Here is a 21,590-nt window from a genome sequence, read left to right as displayed (position 1 = left end):
AATTGGGTTGGTACATATCAGCAAATACAGTACTTTTCGCTTAATTGCATATCAAAAATTGCACAATTAACAGATACTCGCATAACTGAACAATTTGTTCAATTAAAATAATCGCGTTTAAATGAACAGTTTGTTCAATTACAGGAATCACGCTTAATTGGATGACATGATGAATTAAGGGGTTAGGTGGGTTTCATAATTTTAATTTTTTTTTGTCTTATTGCAATATTAAAATATTATCCAAAATTATCAAATCGATTCGAGTAAAATTTCAAGACCCTTTGGACGATCCGCCCATCAGGTCACGTGGATTTACTTTTCTTGTTCAAAACCTGTCAAAAATTCAAATTTTAATATTTTCCTTTTGTCCTTCGTCCATTAACAAGAGTTATCCATACACCATCGACATATTTTTTGTTTGTTGTTTTGGATGAACCTATAATGAGTTACATATGCTATCCACGGCAAGAACCTTTTTTTGGACATGCCATGGGAGATGAGGTACCAACAGCTGAGCTTTCGGAATTTGTAAATAACAATTTCATAAAAACTGTTTAAATATGTACATATGTATCTTTGAAATGCTGAATAAATGAATAGGATTTTCAACATCTGAAACCCACCTAATCTTTTAAATATGCATATGTGCACTTAACGCTTTTCAAATATTTGAATATTTTGTTTACCCTTAAAGAAAAAAATGCAATAACAGAAACAATTTATATGTACTTACAATCTATATGTAAATAGATACCCATGATTTATGTACATGTATATTTGCTTTTAAAATTTATTATTAAAAAATTTACAGTTTTGCAAAAAAAAAATTAATATTAGTTTTTTTCAACAATATTATTTGGTGGAATTAACCGGGGAAAATAATTTTTGATGACATAAATTTTGAACCAACTAACCGGGAAAATCATTTAACCGGGTTCAATTATCCGGAGAAATTTACATGTTATTTCATATGCTAAATGTTTTGCCCGATCACACGGTTCAATTAAACGGTGAAACCAATTAACCAAAGGGCCAATTAAACGAAAAGTACTGTATATTCGAAATCATCGTATAAACACTATTATGGCGGATGGAAATCCTTGTATACATCGCTACAAATTAACGAAATCGTGAAACGTATTTTTTATCAAACGACATTTAGTTCAAAGAGAAAGTGTTATTCTACATACACATATAATTTTTGTAAAGTTGAATATGGAATATGGTAAAATCAACACATGTTATATTAGGTATAGAGTCCCTATAATCGGACATAGTAAAATGCATATATTGTACTACATATGCATATACATACATATATTGTAAAATAGTTATATTGGTTTTATTATATCGTAATGTTTAAAAGTTTTATAAATGTACTCATAATATTAACAAAAAATTTGCATATATGAATCAAAATTATTTTCATATGAAATTGCAAATCGTGAAATTAAATAATTTCAATTTTCCTTTTACCAGTAGGAACCAGCGTATGGATATGCAGCATATGAAGACCACCACGGGGTAGCAGCATATGAGGCGTAATAAGGTTCAACATACGAGAGTGCAGTCAAAGCCACCGATGGTGTGGCAACAGCAGTAAGTGGAGCAGCATAAGAGTGTGTTATTAACCATTGTGGATTCGCTGTGACTATGGTAACAAGCGCAAGGAAGCAGATGGTAAACTATATGATATAAAAAGTGTGTTAGAATTAAGATGATGTTTAGAATTGAATTGATGCCGAATTCTAACCAGCTTAAAAAGAACGAAGTGCATCCAATATATAATTTAAAATATTTGCTGCACCGTAGAGTAACCGTAGAAGAACCACACAAAAGAAACGGTCCGGTACAATGCACCAACTGCCAAGAGTATGGGCATACCAAATCTTATTGCACTCTACGCAGTGTTTGTGTGGTATGTGGAGATTTACATCCCACTTCAAAATGTATCCTCAAGAAAGAGGATTTAAACAAAAAATGCAGCAACTGTGGAGGAAGTCACACTGCCAACTACAGGGGTTGTCCTGTTTATAAAGATTTGAAATCGAAGTTGTCACAGGGAATTCAAGCACGACGTAACCAAATGTTACATACTCCCCGTACTGACATTATAGATATCACAGACCATATTCCGAAATCTAGTAATATTAAAAATAATACTGTACAAGGGAGCTATGCCAATGTTGTAAAAGGCAACAATGTACAAATGCAACCACCGCAAAATCCTCCAAATAGTGGTATTGAAAATATGATTCTAAATCTGACTCAATGTATGACACAATTCATGTCTACGATGCAAAACATGATCCAAGATTTAATAAAATCACAAAACCAAATGCTGCAAACCTTATTAAGTAAAAAATGAGCATACTAAACATTTGTATATGGAACGCTAACGGTGTTAACCAACATAAACTAGAGATAATTAGATTTCTGTCTGAAAAAAATATAGATGTAATGTTAATATCAGAGACTCATCTGACAAACAAAAACAATTTTAAAATACCGGGATTTAGACTGTATGTTACAAATGACCCGGATGGAAAAGCACATGGCGGAACGGCAGTATTGGTTAGAAATCGGTTAAACCACTTTACTCTGGGTTCTCATGCTACAGCACAGTTACAAGCTACAACAATATCGTTAAAAAATCGTGGTTGTGATTTAAATCTATCGGCTTTATACTGCCCACCTCGTTTTAAAATTACAGATAGCGAATTTAAAGACTTCTTTGGAACGCTAGGTCATAGTCGGCAGGACACGATAAAATTACTCCAAAAATGCTAATTGAGTTACCAAATATTGCTTTAACAGTACTCTCCTTGCTCTTTAACGCTATTCTCAGTTTCGGATACTATCCAAGTTCATGGAAAAAGTCGCAGATCATCATGATAGAGAAACCAGGTAAAGACTTGACACAGCCGTCTTCATACAGACCAATCAGTCTTCTACCCTGTCTTTCTAAAATATTTGAAAAAGTGTTACTATCAAAGATGTCTCCTTTCCTCCTTGAAAATAATGTAATACCAACGCACCAATTCGGTTTTCGTGCAAAACATGGCACTGTAGAACAAGTAAATAGAATTACTAACGAAATCAGAAGGGCGTTCGAGTATAGAGAGTACTGTTCTGCTATATTTCTAGATGTGGCTCAGGCGTTCGATAAAGTGTGGCATGACGGGCTTTTATATAAGATTAAAAAAAGCTTACCTCTCGAAATGCATAAAATCTTGGAGTCTTATTTAAAAAATAGAAAGTTTACTGTCAAAGTAGGAGACTTCATATCTGAAGAACGACCAATAAGAGCTGGTGTACCTCAGGGCAGTGTTTTAGGGCCAACTCTATACATAATATATACAGCAGATCTTCCAACAGCTAGTAATATTTTGACATCAACTTTTGCGGATGACACAGCTTTAGTGAGCCGAAACAAATGCCCAATTATAGCATCAAAAGTATTAGCAGCGCATTTGATTTTTGTCGAAGAATGGCTAGCAAACTGGCGTATAAATGTAAACGAACAGAAGTGCAAGCATGTTACATTTTCTCTAAGACCAAAAACGTGTCCGGCAGTTAAAATGAACAATATTTTAGTACCCCAAGCGACTGAAGTAACATATCTTGGTATTCACTTGGATAGAAGGCTCACGTGGAGAAAACACATATCGAGCAAAATAACCTGCATGAAGATAAGAGCAGCACATTTAAATTGGCTTTTAAATAAAAATTCAAAACTTAGCCTAGACAACAAAGTTCTATTATACAACGCGGTCATAAAGCCGATTTGGATGTACGGCATCCAACTGTGGGGTACGACCTGTGCAACCAATATCGATATAATTCAGAGATTCCAATCAAAAATGCTTAGAACAATCACGTGCTCACCATGGTATATGCGTAATGAAAATATCCATAAAGATCTTGGTATTCTCATGGTAAAGAAAGAAGTAGAGAACAGCAGAAATAAATATTTGTCCAAACTCCGCGATCACCCAAACCCATTGGCTAATGCTTTATTACATTCTTGTAATCAATCACGTCTAAAAAGAAGAGATATGCCAGCACACTGAGGAGCAACGTTTCACCAAAACAACTCAATCAATTGGTTGAGCTTGTCTAGTTTTAATTAGAATTACGATTTTATAACTTATTGTTAGGCTCCAAAGAGCAGATTCAATAAATAAAGAATTATATGAAAAAAAAAAAAGAATTAAGATTAAAATAATAAAATTAATTATTATACTATAAATTAACATAAATAACATACACCAATAACTTCAAAAAAATATTAATCACTGGTTTAGCACAATGGTTGCTGTATGCGATGAAAATGAAACTGCACACAACGTAAAAACCTTAGAATTATTGTTATATATACATATATTGATATGTATACATAAACTTACGTATTTAAACATTTTATATTTATTAGCGTGGCTGAATATGGCTGAATTGATGACTGATGAACGTTTGACAACTTTGTTAGCAAATGTCAATCATTTTATATTTGAAAGTTTCCGTAATAGTAGCAAACAAACAGGCAATTTTTATGGACAAATTTTTTTAATTTTAATTGTAATGTTAACCATATACATATATATGAGTAGTAGTATGTACGGTGACGTTCAAAATAATAGGAGAGAACCAAAAATTAACAACATTATATACAAATTCCACTACATATATGTTAGAGTTAGACATTTGGTTAACAAAACGTATATAGTTTTATTCATATGGTTCGGAATTTGCTCAGATAACTGAATAGTGTCGTGATGTATTGGTTATATAACTCTTTAAAATTTGCTCTAATTGTGCGACAATGAATAGATATATTTTAGCTTGCGCAGCTTTTTATACTCTCGCAACAAAAGTTGCTAAAGAGAGTATTATAGTTTTGTCCACATAACGGTTGTTTGTAAGTCCTAAAACTAAACGAGTTAGATATAGGGTTATATATACCAAAGTGATCAGGGTGAAGAGTAAAGTTCAAATCCGGATGTCTGTCTGTCCGTCCGTCCGTCTGTCCGTCTGTCCGTCCGTGCAAGCTGTAACTTGAGTAAAAATTGAGATATCTTAATGAAACTTGGAACACGTGTTCCTTTACTTTATTTATGGCTTAGCTATAACTAAGCCATAAATAAAGTTATGAAAATAAAATTTGGAACATTGGATCGCATTAGGGAGGGGCACATTTGAATGTAATTTTTTTGGAAAAGTGGTGACCCCGCCCCCAAATATGTTTTTTGTATATATCTTGCAAACCAATAAAGTTATATAAACCAAACTTTCTGCAGTTGCTTCTTTTAGCCGTTTCCTTATACAGTCAAAAAATGAAAGAAATCGGATAATAACCACGCCCACCTCCCATACAAAAGTTAGGTTGAAAATGACTAAAAGTGCGTTAACTCACTAACGAGAAACGTCAGAAACACAAAATTTCACAGAAATGATAGCAGAAGGAGCTGCACTCAGATCTTTTTACAAAAGGGGAAATGGGCGTGGCATCGCCCACTTATGGGTCAAAAACCATATCTCAGAAACTACGCGACAGATTTCAATGAAATTCGGTATATAATATTTTATTGACACCCTGATGACATGTGTGGAAAATGGATGAAATCGGTTCACAACCACGACTACTTTCTTTATAACTCAATTTTGAATTCCATCTGAATCCTTCACTTTATAATATATACATTAGGAACCAATGATGATAGCGAAATAAAACTTTACACAAATACAGTAAATGATCTGTGGCATCATTTGTGAAAAAATTGTCGAAAACGGACTATACCTTTTCAAGGCCCCAGATATCGAACATGTTGAACACAGCGCCTAAGGTTAAATTTTAACCGAAAATATGGGTAAATCTCTCAGCTAATTTTATGTAATTTAGAGGAAATTGTTTTCTTCCAATACTGTATCTCTGTTCAAAAAATTATTAAAATCGGGTCACAACATCCCCTAGCTCCCACATACATAATTATAGGTTTTTCAAAAATATCATCCCCTAGCTCCCATATACCTAATTATAAGTTTTTCAAAAATTCGTTGGGCTTTATTACGCATATATGTATTGGTTAACATGTGATATATCTTAGCAAAATTAAGTGAGCGTATAGTATTGGATATAGTGTACCTTGCTGGCGAAATTGAATGAAATCGGTTCAGGAATTACCTCAGTCCTCATATCCATATATGACGATTTTTGTTATTCTATTAAACTTTATGCCGAATTTATGGGTAAATTTGTGCGTTATCTTAATAAAATTTCTTCAATAAATTGCGAGAGTATAAAATGTTCGGTTACACCCGAACTTAGCCTTTCCTTACTTAATAAAATTTCTTCAATAAATTGCGACAGTATAAAATGTTCGGTGGCACCCGAACTTAGCCTTTCCTTACTTGTTTTATATATGTAATATACATGACCTATTATTTGGATCTTAGCTGTATATTGTATACAAATAAATGCGCTGGTACGACTTGTGTTATCCGAAAAGGGATATTGTTAATTAGCAAATATAAAAAAATATAATTTTTTCTATATTAAGCCGTAACATTCTGACTTACATAAGTATTACGTGTAGGTTCATGCATTGAATACATGAAAAAAAACTTAACAAATTTAGTTCTTAGGCTTTTGGGGATTTTACAGATTTGGACATCAAACAGCACGCGACAAGCATTACGAATATTTATGTTTTTAAATGTACATATGTATAGGCCCCCTAATGGACTGTATACATAGTATGTACTCCGTGCTGAGCTATCCCAGTAAACACTGAAATTCCCTAATTATTTGCCTAATTTTCACATTAGATATTAGATTTGAGTAATAAAATTTAATTAGAAAATGTTGTTCAGGTTAGGACAGCCTTTATATTATACTAGCAGCCTGCTCCGGTTTCGCTAGGGTTTAAAAAAACATATAAATTTTTTACACACACATACACATTCTCCCATACATATGTGTGTACTTCCTCCTTTTTGCGTGTGGTCATTAAAAAATTAAAAATGAAGAATTTCGAAAACGAAATCATATTTTTTAGTAATGAGCTAAAACTTGATTATGACATCTAGTCTTTGATGTTCGTTGTCTTTCTCTCTGATCATGAAGGCGTTGAGAACGCTCCGAATTCGACTCCCTAAGGCGAGCTAATACTTTGCTCTTCAAGCCACGTGTGCAGCGGCTTCGATTATCGAGCGCGTATTTGGAGGTTCTGAAATTTTGTTCAGCAAGTTGCTGCGATCGCTCGATAATCGCTCATGTTCTAGAGAAGTCCTTAAAGCGACTTTCTATCGCCATTGCGATGCGTATTTTCTTTGATTTGCAAGACAATTTTCAGTTCTGATGAAGATTCTCCACAACGGCGTCTTTTTGATACCCGATGCAGGGTATTTCTAGAAAGTTGAGATCTATGCAGATCATTTCAGCTTTTTAAAATGAAAACAAATTTAACTGTCTTGGTACAAAGTACTAAATTATTTGCTTAATAGCTATAAGAATATATTTGAAAAAAAAATTATAAGAACTACTAGAGTCACTAAGCTGTTTGAATAGTTAAACTGTAAAATATATTATTTACTGAAACAATCAAAATAAGATGGATTTAGTTCTGAAAAGAACTGGTGTTTCGTTTTGATCATTTTTAATTTTCCCAAAATATTCAGAGTGGTAGCGTTTAATGTTTTTATGTTTTTTAGGGAAAATGTAATTTAGCCATCATAAGTAGACAGCATGCACGATTCATACTGCGCGCTAAGGTACTCCTCTTTCGGGACCACGCCTACAAAGTATCTTACTATGTTAGACTTGCGTAGCAGTACACCTACGTACTAAACCCTTAACTCCGACTGCAGTTCACTGGACCCACGGGACTGCCGCTAAGCATTTCTTCGCAGGACCAGGCTTAGCCAAAATTGGCTCTTCATCAGTGATTTTTTAATCTACTCTTCGCTAGCTCGTCTTTTTTCGCTACTACGTTGCATTTCGTTTCTTCTTAGTTCCTGGAGGGCAATTGCGAACCGTGTTTTTACTTTATTCCGCACGATTTTACATTGTATCATGTGGTGCACAATATTTTCTGGAGTTACGCGTTCTTTTATAAGAGTCTCTATTTCTTTTCTCTCTACTTCGTACTTTGGGCAAGTAAAGAAAATATGCTGCACACTTTCTCTCCCGTCACCGTCAAGGAACAATCGGTTCCGTCATCGTGGCCGTAATTGAAAAGGTATTCCCTGAAACAACCGTGTCCGGTTAGGAATTGCGTCAGGTAAAAATCCGTCTCACCATGTTTTCTTTCCACCCAAGCTTTCACGTTTCCGATTAACTTGTATGTCCATCTCCCTTTTTCCGTCATGTCCCAGCGGTTCTGCCACTCATATACACTTTTCAGCCTTTCTTCGTAACGCTCTTCTGTTGTTAACCGTCTTCCAATGTCTCTGGATTTGTCGTAAGCTCTTTTAATTTCCATTGCCATTACATCAGGCGGTATGATGCCCGCTCTGACTCCAGATGCTTCATGCGATACGGTGCGGAATGCCCTGATCACCCTGATAGCAGTTAGTCTAGTCACTGATCTTGCTTTCTTAGCATATGTATTAATATGCATTGCTGGTCCCCAAATGGGCGCCGCATGCATTAGCACAGACTGACTTACTTTAGCCAGGAGTGCTCGCTTGTTCTGGCTTGGTCCGCCGATATTGGCCATCATTCTCGATATGGCCGCGGTTACTCGCGCCGCTTTTTCGCATGCTTTTTCGATGTGCGTCTTGTAGCTCAGCCGTGTGTCTATTACAACGCCGAGATACTTCAGCGACTGCTCGGTAGTTATGTTATACCCGTCGATATTAAGTGTTACATTTTCTACTTTTTTATACTCTCGCAACAAATGTTGCTAAAGAGAGTATTATAGTTTTGTTCACATAACGGTTGTTTGTAACACCCAAAACTAAACCAGTTAGATATAGGGTTATATATACCAAAGTGATCAGGGTGAAGAGTGGAGTTCAAATCCGAATGTCTGTCTGTCTGTCCGTCCGTCCGTCCGTCCGTCCGTCTGTGCAAGCTGTAACTTGAGTAAAAATTAAGATATCTTGATGAAACTTGGCACACTTATTTCTTGGCACCATAGGAAGGTTGCTTTCGAAAATGAGCAAAATCGGACCACTGTCACGCCCACAAAATGGCGAAATCCGAAAACACATAACGTGCCATAACTAAGCCATAAATAAAGCTATGGAAATAAAATTTGGTATGAAGGATCACATTATGAAGGGGCATATTTGGATGTAATTTTTTGGGGAAGTGGGCGTGGCCCCGCCCCCTACAAAGTTTTTTATACATATCTCGCAAACCAATAAAGCTATATAAACCAAACTTTCTGCAGTCATTTTTTTTAGCCACTTCCAAATATAGTCCAAAAATGAAAGAAATCGGATCATAACCACGCCCACCTCCCATACAAAAGTTAGGTTGAAAATTACCAAAAGTGGGTTAACTCACTAACGAAAAACGTCAGAAACACTAAATTTCACATAAGAAATGGCAGATGAAAGCTGCACTCAGATTTTTTTACAAAATGGAAAATGGGCGTGGCGTCGCCCACTTATGGGTCAAAAACCATATCTCAGGAACTACTCGACCGATTTCAATGAAACTTGGTTTGTAATAGTTTCCTTACATCCCAATGATATGTTGTGAAAATAGGCCAAATCGCTTCACAACCACGCCTACTTCCTATATACTAGAACTTTGAAGACAATCTGAATCGGTTACATTACAATATATAAAGTAAGTACTAGTGAAGATATCGGTGCAGAACTTTGCACAAATACTATGTTAGTAGTGTGGCAGCCCCATTCTAAAAATCGCCGCAATCGGACCATAGGTTTTTAAGGCCCCATATATCGAACACGAGGACCTCGGTGCTTCTAACCTAATATTATGGTTTCCAACTTTCAATGGACTTTATACAATATATATGACGAATATGTGGGTCAAATTGTGTATTATATAATATAAATAAAGTTAAATAAATAAATTGCGATAGTATAAAATGTTCGGTTACACCCGAACTTAGCCCTTCCTTATTATACTCTCGCAACAAATGTTGCTAAATAGAGTATTATAGTTTTGTTCACATAACGGTTGTTTGTAACACCCAAAACTAAACCAGTTAGATATAGGGTTATATATACCAAAGTGATCAGGGTGAAGAGTGGAGTTCAAATCCGAATGTCTGTCTGTCCGTCCGTCCGTCTGTGCAAGCTGTAACTTGAGTAAAAATTAAGATATCTTGATGAAACTTGGCACACTTATTTCTTGGCACCATAGGAAGGTTGCTTTCGAAAATGAGCAAAATCGGACCACTGCCACGCCCACAAAATGGCGAAAACCGAAAACACATAACGTGCCATAACTAAGCCATAAATAAAGCTATGGAAATACAATTTGGTATGAAGGATCACATTATGAAGGGGCATATTTGGATGTAATTTTTTTGGGGAAGTGGGCGTGGCCCCGCCCCCTACAAAGTTTTTTATACATATCTCGCAAATCAATAAAGCTATATAAACCAAACTTTCTGCAGTCATTTTTTTAGCCACTTCCAAATATAGTCCAAAAATGAAAGAAATCGGATCATAACCACGCCCACCTCCCATACAAAAGTTAGGTTGAAAATTACTAAAAGTGGGTTAACTCACTAACGAAAAACGTCAGAAACACTAAATTTCACATAAGAAATGGCAGATGAAAGCTGCACTCAGATTTTTTTACAAAATGGAAAATAGGCGTGGCGTCGCCCACTAATGGGTCAAAACCATATCTCAGGAACTACTCGACCTATTTCAATGAAACTTGGTTTGTAATAGTTTCCTTACATCCCAATGATATGTTGTGAAAATAGGCCAAATCGCTTCACAACCACGCCTACTTCCTATATACTAGAACTTTGAAGACAATCTGAATCGGTTACATTACAATATATAAAGTAAGTACTAGTGAAGATATCGGTGCAGAACTTTGCACAAATACTATGTTAGTAGTGTGGCAGCCCCATTCTAAAAATCGCCGCAATCGGACCATAGGTTTTTAAGGCCCCATATATCGAACACGGGGACCTCGGTGCTTCTAACCTAATATTATGGTTTCCAACTTTCAATGGACTTTATACAATATATATGACGAATATGTGGGTCAAATTGTGTATTATATAACATAAATAAAGTTAAATAAATAAATTGCGAGAGTATAAAATGTTCGGTTACACCCGAACTTAGCCCTTCCTTACTTGTTTCTACTTGTTATTAGAACTGCTTCCGTTTTCTGTCCTGCTAATTGGAGCTTATTTGCCGTGAGCCAGTTTTTTATCTTTAAAGCAGCGTCTTCACATAGTCTTTGTGTTTGACTCAGCTCCTTTCCTACGACGGTTTCTGCAATATCGTCCGCGTATTCTATAATTTGGACTCCCGTTGGTAGGGGAAGTCGCAACACTCCGTCATAGAGTACGTTCCACAACAAGGGACCTAAAACCGAACCCTGCGATACGCCACCCGTCACTCTGTACTCTTTGGGTCCCTCGTCAGTGTCATAGAGTAACAATCTGTTCGAAAAGTATTTAGAGACCACTCGTAGCAAATAGCACGGCGTTCTTTTGTGTTCAAGAGCGCTCATTATATGTGGTCAGTAAGCAGAGTTAAACGCGTTCTTAACGTCAAACGTTACTACCGCACAGTATTCTTTTGTACCGTACATCCATCTCTTTCCTTCTATAGCGCTACTCGCTACGTTGGTCACTTTTTTAATTGCATCGATTGTTGACATGTGCTTACGGAAACCATATTGGTTTTTGGAGAGTCCTGTGTATTCTTGTTCCAAGTGATTCTCTAGTCTTACATAGATAATTCTTTCAAAAGCCTTGCCAAGTGTATCCAGCATGCAGAGAGGTCGGTACGAACCAGCCGGTTTATTTGGCTTCTGCAGAAGAACTATTCGCTGTCTCTTCCATATTTTCGGGAAGTCGCCTTCTTGCAAACAGCGGGTAAAAAGCTCTGAAAAGATGCTCACTTGGTGTTTAATAGCAATTTTCAGTGCCTTATTGGGAATTCCATCTAGACCTGGTGTTTTGGTATTTCCAAACCTTTCTGCAGCTTGCGTCACTTCATCATCAGTGACCACTGGGGTGTTTAAGACCGCAGCCGTGTATGTTAGTAGAGGTCGTTCGTTCGTTTGAGTGGGGAAAAGGGTCTCCACTACATTTTTCAATAACACGGGACAAGTAGGTGCTTGCCCTTTATTATCTTTGATTTTTGTCATTACCACTTTGTAAGCATCGCCCCACGGGTTTTTGTCAGCGTTTTCGCAGAGCTCTCTGAAGCAGGAGAGTTTGCTTTTTTAATTGCCTTCTTGAGGGCGAGTCGTTTCTTTTTGAAACAGTCGTGCAGGTTTGTGTACTCTGGTGATATCCGCCTCCTCTGACTATTTCGCCTGAATTTCCTGAATTGCGTATGTTCTTTGCTCTTGGTATTTCCGATCACCATAGCAATAGCCATGTGGTCACTATGCGTATACAGATCAGATACTTTCCAGTATGTTGATCGCACCAATGGACTGCTGGCAAACGTGATGTCTATCACAGAACCACGACCATTCTTTTCAAAGGTATTTCTGTTTCCCGTATTTAGAAGCACCACCTCAAGCACTGAAAAGGCCTTAAGCAAAGCGTTTGTTGGTACTTATACTGCCCCATTCTACCGCCCATGCGTTAAAATCGCCTGCTATTATGTTCTTCGTCGTTGTCAGGACATCGCGTACTAGCTCGTCCAGTATCTTTTCAAAATCGCTTTGCGGAACACTCGGTGGTATATAACAACTATAAAATTTGATTCCACAGATTTTGGCTCGTGTGTAACAGGCCCTTCCCAACAGTGGCTTTTCTTGAAGAACACTGCCTCCACAGGACCATATGGCGGCTTTGTTCGTTGTGCCAGTGACCCAGTTTGCGCTGTCTAGATTTTTGTACTGTTCTCATAAAATAATACGAAGGTAGGCTGGAAAATATGATACAATATTTTTGTATTAATAATGCAGTAGTTCAAATAAATAATAATAAGCTATCGATTTGACAGTTACTATGCTATCAACTTTTGCCAGTCGATACCCCTGACAGACGACGGCGTTAACCCGGATTAACCGGGATTAATTCGGAAGTTATCTCAGTTAACTCCGTTTGCTATTACTTAATTAACTGCTTTAATCGGGATTAATTCGGGAGATATCTCAGTTAACTCCGTTTGCTAACTCCCATTTAATCTTAAAAATTTTAGAGAGTTAGTGGAAGTTTGTGGCAACATTGTTAAACATGACCGCTTTTAACCTATTGTGAATGAAAATAAGCAATACTGACAGCTGTTTTTCAATTAAATGTGTACGAAAACATACGCATGCAATGAAATAGCCAAATTTTTCTAAAGTCGAAGTTCTACGCAGAATCACTCTTGCCAACAGGTGCTACTATGGACTAAGTAGGCAATTGAAAAGTAAAGTCCTCTCTCGACGAACAAAAACCAAACTCTACAAGTCCCTCATCATTCCCGTCCTACTTTACAGTGCAGAAGCGTGGACGATGTCAACATCCGATGAGACGGCACTAGGAGTTTTCGAGAGAAAGGTTTTGCGGAAGATTTATGGTCTTATGATGGAACGATGAGCTGTATGTTTTATTCGACGACATAGACATAGTCCAGCGAATAAAAAAACAGCGGCTACGCTGGCTAGGTCATGTTGTTCGAATGGATGAAAGTGCTCCAGCTCTGAAAGAATTCGATGCAGTACCCGCTGGTGGAAGCCGAGGAAGAGAGAGACCTCCACTCCGATGGAAGGACCAGGTGGAGAGGGACCTGACCTCGCTTGGTATAACCAATTGGCGCCAAACTGCCAGAAGGAGGGATACGTGGCGCGCTGTTTTGGACTCGGCTATAACCGCGTAAGCGGTGTCTACGCCAGTCCAGAAGAAGAAGGAAGTTCTAATAAGTAATTAGCGATTTTGTACCAATTGTGCGGCCAACAACCGCTATATTTGCTCAATTTTATTTTACCAAACTGAAAATACTATTGTCAATCAGCTGTTTATGGGAGTTTATAACTCGCTTTGCTGCCGTCTGTCACCTACAAATTTGGAACTGATTAAAAGCGCAGTTAATTGGTGTTAACTCTGCCGTCTGTCTAGGGTATTATGGTGCCGAATAACCAGCAGCTTGAGCGATCATGTGACATTTCTCAAATATCTTAGAATTTTAATCTTGTGGTATCTTTCGAATGGAATGTCCAAATTGAATATTTCAAAAAGTTATATAATGATATTGAAGCACATAAACATGAAGTCATTTGTTGTGATAAACATTATTTCCAAAGTGTAAATAAAAAAGCGTTTATATAGTGGTGACATTTATATATATATTTTTTTTTTAATAATAAAAACATTTATTGTGACAAAACTATAATCGCTAGACAAATGCTGTCGCGACATTTTTTGTAGACAATTATATGATCTGCAAATGTGTAGTACATTATTTTTTTCTACATTATTGGAGTTTTAGTATGGATCCCTAACTTTTTGAAAATTTAATATAGTCTATGTTCACTACAGAGAGTGTAGCTTTCCAACAGTGAAAGAATTGTTCAAATCGGTCAAGTAGTTTCGCAGTCTATTCAAAGCAAACAAACAATCAAATGTTTCCTCTTTATAATATTAGTATAGATATTAATATATGTACATATTTATTCATTTGTATCTTATATGAAAACTAGTGAACTCTGACTAGTGAAAATGACAACCTTAGTGCCTAATGATAATTTTTTCACATAAATATTAGTAAATCTCTCAGATATTTTAATGAAATTCATAGATAATATTTTTCTTATAATAATCGGATCAAAACTACCTCTAGCTTCCATAAAGTACTTAATATCAAGATTTGCAATATTTCAGTGAAATCAATGTGTAGTCTTAGGCTTGTCTGCCGAAAATTCGTAAAATCGGTCCAAGAATTACCGCAGCTCTAATATACTATATACATATCATGAATTTCGCTATTCTAGTGGACTTTATGCCGAATATGTGAGTAAACATTTATTTTATCTTAATCAAATTAAAATGCGAGTGCATAACATAATTGGTTACAACCTTTAACAATAGCCCTTCCTTACTTGTTCTGTTTTGTTATTTCCTCTTTTATATTTGCTATCTATGTAGCTTTCAAAGTTTGTACTTTGTATTTTGCACAAATGTTCTCTGTTTCTAAACTTCTTCATGACTACTACTTGATAAAATCACAATAAATAAGAAACTTGTAGTTGCATGTTATTCAATTAAGAAGTAACCGACTACTTGCAAATTAATTAGCTGTGATAAAGATTTGAAAATTAATTTTTATTTTTTACATGATGATCTTGAAATCGTTTTTAATTTTGTTCATTCGAATATAAAAACAAGTAAGGAAGGACTAAGTTCGGGTGTCACCGAACATTTTATACTCCCGCAATTTATTTATTTAATTTTATTAATATAACAAACAATTTGACTCACATATTCGGCATATATGTATTTGGTATGAAGTCCATTGAAAGTTTGAAAAGTTAGGGGAAGTTATGACCCGATTTCACTAATTTTTGGCACGGAGACATATTATTAGAAGAAACATATTCCCTCTGAATTTCTTCAAAATATCTGAGAGAATTACCTATATTTTCAGTAAAAAAATTTGTTAGAAGCACTGAGGTCCTCATATTCGATGTATAGTACATATAGTGTCTTGAAAACTTATGGACCGATTTCGACGATTTTTAGAAAAGCGATGCCACTCTTTAAACGCAGTATTTTTGCAAAGTTCTGTTCAGATATCTAGGGGAAGTTCTGATCCGATTTTAATAATTTTTGGAATATATACACACAATTAGGAGAAAATAATTTCCTCTGAATTAAATTAAAATATCTGAAAGATTTGCCGATATTTTTGGTGAAAAATTACCTTTAGGCACTGAGTTCTTCATGTAGATTTCGAGGTTGAAAAGTTATAGTCCGATTTCGAAAAATTTTCCATAAGTGAAGCCGCAGATGATATACAGTCGGCCCTTTTGCGTTGTCGTTGTCGTTGAGCATAGTGACGTCACGGCACAGGAAATTAAAATATGAACAAACAAGCAAACGAAAATCGTAATCTTGTATTCTATCATTCTTGGATCGTAGTCTCTATACTATATGTATACAGTGATATGATTTAATAAAGCAGCATACTTATTTAGTTCGTAAATACATACATATGCATATATAAATCAACTAGTAACACCGAGAGAAGGCCCAAAATAAAACCAAATTCAAGTGAAATATGTACATATGTATATTAGAAATACAAACTTAAAGACAAGATACATGAAAAATTTGTGACAATATGTAATAAATTAATTTTACAAGGATTATTCCAAGTAATTTACAATTAAACATTCGTAACCACCAATAATTAAATAAACTACTATCTGATTAACGATAGTTTAAGGTCAAAGTTCAGCCATTTTGTTAATTTTTCTGCGAAATTAATAGTCCTAGTTCATACCGGAGCCAAACATGTACTCTTTCTAATCCCGTTAGAATTTTTGGTTTCAGATGTTCCAGTGAGCGGAAATAACATGCGCCGCCGAAAAGAAGAGCTTTTGTTTGATCACAAAAAACAACAACAACAAAAAAATTATGTCAAATTTGTTCTTCTTTTTTAAGTCTTCAAATAAATGTATGCAAAGTTAAAACCCTAAAAAATAATTTATATTCATTTACCAGCCCATTGAAAATCGGCAAAATTCGAGAATGGGTGTGTCACCCTATATTCAAGTTGTGTTTTTGCTGAAACAGACTGTGAAAAAATCGTAATATGTATTTTATCTCCTCGAGTTTTATAATTTACATATAATAATAAAAATCAAACAAATATATAAATATTTTGTTTTTAATAATATTCTTCTTCTTGACTGGCATAGACACCGCTTATGCGGTTATAGCCGAGTCCACAACAGTGCGCCACGTATCCCTCCTTCTGGCAGTTTAGCGCCAATTGGTTATACCAAGCGAAGCGAGGTCCCTTTCCACCTGGTCCTTCCATCGGAGTGGAGGTCCCCCTCTTCCTCGGCTTCCACTAGCGGGTACTGCATCGAATACTTTCAGAGCTAGAGCACTTTCATCAATTCGAACAACATGACCTAGCCAGCGTAGCCGCTGTCTTTTTATTCGCTGGACTATGTCTATGTCGTCGAATAACACATACAGCTCATCGTTCCATCGTCTGCGGTATTCGCCGTTGCCAATGTTTAAGGGACCATAAATCTTCCGCAAAACCTTTCTCTCGAAAACTCCTAGTGCCGTCTCATCGGATGTTGACAACGTCCACGCTTCTGCACCGTAAAGTAGGACGGGAATGATAAGCGACTTGTAGAGTTTGGTTTTTGTTCGTCGAGAGAGGATTTTACTTTTCAATTGCCTACTTAGTCCATAGTAGCACATGTTGGCAAGAGTGATTCTGCGTTGGATTTCCAGGCTGACATTGTTATTGCTGTTAATGCTGGTTCCCAGGTAGACGAAATTATCTACAACTTCAAAGTTATGACTGTCAACAGTGACGTGGGAGCCAAGACGCGAATGCGCTGACTGTTTGTTTGACGACAGGAGATATTTCGTCTTGTCCTCGTTCACCACCAGACCCATACGCTTCGCTTCCTTATACAGTCTGGAAAAAGCAGAACTAACGGCGCGGGTGTTGTTTCCAATGTACACTCTTATAGAAGATTGTACCTTCTCTATTTAGCTCTGCAGCTCGTATTATTTTCTCCAGCATCAAGTTAAAGAAATCAAACGAGAGTGAGTCACCTTTTCTGAATCCTCGTTTGGTATCGAACGGCTCGGAGAGGTCCTTCCCGATCCTGACGGAGCTTTGGTGTTGCTCAACGTCAGCTTACACAGCCATATTAGTTTTGCGGGGATACCAAATTCAGACATCGCGGCATAAAGGCAGCTCCTTTTCGTGCTGTCGAAAGCAGCTTTAAAGTCGGCAAAGAGATGGTGTGTGTCGATCCTATTTTCACGGGTCTTCTCCAAAATTTGGCGCATGGTGAATATCTGGTCTAAAGCCACACTGATAAGGTCCAATCAGTTTGTTGACGGTGGGCTTTAGTCTTTCACACAGTACGATCGACAGAACCTTATACGGGTGTATTGGGCAGAGTACACTGAGATTCCAATCGTCAGGCATGCTTTCTTCTGACCATATTCCGCAAAGAAGCTGATGCATGCGCCTTATCAGCACTTTGCCGCCGTATTTGAATAGCTTGGCCGGCAATCCCTCGGCCCCCGCCGCCTTGTCGTTCTTCAAGCGGGTAATTGCTATTCGAATTTCTTCACGGTCGGGCAATGGAACATCTGCTCCATCGTCGTCGATTGGGGAATCGGGTTCGCCATCTCCTGGTATTGTACTTTCACTGCCATTCAGCAGGCTGGAGAAGTGTGCCCTCCACAAACTCAGTATACTCTGGTCATCAATAACAACATCACCTCTGGGGGTCCTACCGAAGTGTGCTCCGGTCTTGAAACCTTAAGTTAGTCGCCGGATCTTTTCGTATAATTTTCGAGCATTACCCCTGTCAGCCAGCTAGTCAAGCTCTTCATACTCACGCATTTCGGCCTCTTTCTTTTTTTGTCTGCAAATGCGTCTCGCTTCCCTCTTCAGCTCTCAGTATCTTTCCCATTATGCTCGCGTTGCGGTCGATCGCAACATTGCGAGGTAGGCAGTCTGTTCTCTCTCCACTGCGAGACGACAATCCTCTTCATACCAACTGTTTTTTTGACTTTTTCGAAAGCCAATGGTTTCGGTTGCAGCTGTACATAAGGAGTTTGATATACCCTCCCGCAGATCCCTCATACCGAGTTGCTGATGAGTGCTCTCAGAGAGCAGCAGTGCAAGTCGAGTAGAAAATCGTTCGGCTGTCGGTTGTGATTGCAGCTTCTCGATGTCGAACCTTCCTTGTGTTTGTTGACGTGTGCGCTTTTCTACACAGAGGCGGGTGTGTATCTTAGCTGCTACAAGATAGTGGTCCGAGTCGATGTTGGGACCACAAAGCGTACGCACATCAAAAACACTGAAGACATGTCGTCCATCTATCACAACATGATCGATCTGGTTGCGAGTGTCGATCCGGGGACAGCCAAGTAGCTTGATGGATTTTCTTATGCTGGAATCTAGTACTACAGACGACCATATTTCGGGCCCCAGCGAAGTCGATCAGCCTCAGACCGTTTGGCGATGTTTCGTCATGGAGGCTAAATTTTCCGACTGTTGTGCCAAAGACACCTTCTTTACCCACCCTAGCGTTGAAATCGCCAAGCACGATTTTGACATCGTGGCGTGGGCAGCGCTCATAGGTACGTTCTAGGCGCTCATAGAAGGTATCTTTGATCACTTCGTCCTTCTCTTCCGTCGGGGCGTGGGCGCAGATCAGCGATATGTTGAAGAACCTCGCTTTGATGCGGATTGTGGCTAGACGTTCATCCACCGGAGTGAATGCCAGGACTCGACGACGGAGTCTCTCTCCCACCACGAATCCCACACCGAATTTGCGCTCCTTTATATGGCCGCTGTCCTTCACAGTTCGGCGCCAGTTGGAGATTTCAAGTGTAACCAGGTCGCTCTCCACCTGGTCTCTCCAACGGAGCGGAGGCCTTCCCCTTCCTCGGCTTCCTCCAGCGGGTACTGCATCGAACACTTTCAGAGCTGGAGTGTTTTGATGCGGAGAAGAATCGTTTCTGGCCACTCCCAAGTGAATGACAATCAAAAACTTTCCTCACTTACTTGAACTTCCACACATGATCCCATCCTCCCTTTACAATTGCTTTACAAAATATCACTATTTGGCATTGTTCAGATAAGAGTTGAATTTTGAACAGTCTCTAATAGCCTATTTTTATACTCTCGCAACAAGTTGCAATACTCGCTTTGTTTAGTGTACATAACCAAATATACAAGGCAATAATTGTGTACCATTAGGACAACGCCAAGCCACCTAGCACGATAGTGATTCGATAGAAGTTCCGGGAGTGTTTTTTGAGGTTCTTTTGCAACCCTCTTACATGGTAGTTTGGCACTAACTTCCTGTCTATGGGCGAATGATGTTGCTGGTGAAAAATTCGCCTCAAGAGAAGCCATTAAAAATCGCGTGTGCATGTTTATTGCCAACGGGGGTTTCTGTGAGAGTGGCATTATGAATATACAGTGGAATTTCTATAACTCGAAGATCGTCGTAACTCGAACTTTTGTATTTGCAATAGCGTTTGGAAATCAAATTTCATACAAATTTCCCTCCATAACTTCCTTAACTCGAAGTTCTCCATAACTCGAACTCTTGAATTGGCAATAGCAATCAAATTTCATACAAATCTCTTTCCATAAATCGCACTTTTAGACCAGGGCATAATACTAAATTTAAAATGGGACTATCGAGGCACAATTTGAAAAAGTGTCTCTATATCGTATGGAGGAGAAAAAAATGCTATTATTTCATAAATCATGTAACAAAAGCATACAGACGCCGAGAGCCAAACAGTAGCAAAGTGCACCATACAAAATTACAGACGTATTTAAATAAAACGTTATGCGAAGGAAATACATAATTAAAACTTGTGTATAAATTTATATTTTACAGGTTTTTAAAAAATTGTTTGCTTTAATTAAAAATTCTATAACTGGAAGTCTCTCTAACTCGAAGTTTTTTGTGGGTTATGGTGTTTCGAGTTAGAGAAGTTCCACTGTATCTTTAAAATGGCAGTTGTCGAACACAACAAAATCTGATCATTCTAAATAACTGCTAAATAAAACTTACAATTTAAAGAAAATATAATATAATATAATAAATGCATTTCTGTGTTTTAGAAGGTGTATAGAAAAATTTACACTGATCTGATGGGGCTAAATGGACCTCGAATTCGGATTCAGTAACAAAAACAAATAGTACATATAGTAAGATCCCGAGGTCATGAAATTTGTGGCTGTGTAATTTTTGGTCGCCTAAACAATTGTATACGAGTAATTTTACGTTCAAGCCACCAACCTTTAAATTTCAAAGGATCTCAATATGATTATGATATTTTTTCCATCTAGAACAATAAATTAAAAACTGTTTCAATATAAAGCATTGTCATTACATTAATATAATAAAAAAATTAGATCATTGAATCAAATTTAGACATATTGTATATTTTAGTAGTTGGTATTTTCATTTTCTGGATTAAAACACAAAGATGTGTGTATTATTAAAATGAATTTGGCAAAATAGTATAAAATGAACAGCTCACTTACGATTGTGGAACTTTTCATGAACAAACTTCACTCAAATGAGACAGCATCCACCAGATGAACACGAGTACATCTTGTATTGAGATGAAATCCACCTACGCGTTCCGTCCTGATTCACGATTATTACTATCCTTCACAATACAAAATCAGTTACTGTTCGAAACTGATTGTGTTCGGTTGTGCCTGGAAAATAA

General features: G+C 37.2%; 1 long non-coding RNA gene across 1 annotated transcript; it reads right to left on the bottom strand.

Moving 5' to 3' along the window:
* Positions 1–1,549: 1,549 nt before the first annotated feature.
* Positions 1,550–21,567, bottom strand: LOC114804489 (uncharacterized). Its single transcript, XR_008470766.1, has 3 exons — positions 21,400–21,567; positions 11,301–13,059; positions 1,550–1,685 (listed from the first exon to the last, which is right to left on the bottom strand). It is a non-coding gene; the product is annotated as an uncharacterized LOC114804489 (long non-coding RNA).
* Positions 21,568–21,590: the final 23 nt, after the last annotated feature.

This window comes from Zeugodacus cucurbitae, chromosome 4 (genome assembly GCF_028554725.1).
Source record: "Zeugodacus cucurbitae isolate PBARC_wt_2022May chromosome 4, idZeuCucr1.2, whole genome shotgun sequence".
Lineage (NCBI taxonomy): Eukaryota > Metazoa > Arthropoda > Insecta > Diptera > Tephritidae > Zeugodacus > Zeugodacus cucurbitae.
The sequence above is the reverse complement of the archived record's forward strand: the minus strand, read 5'-3'. Positions and strand labels throughout refer to the sequence as shown.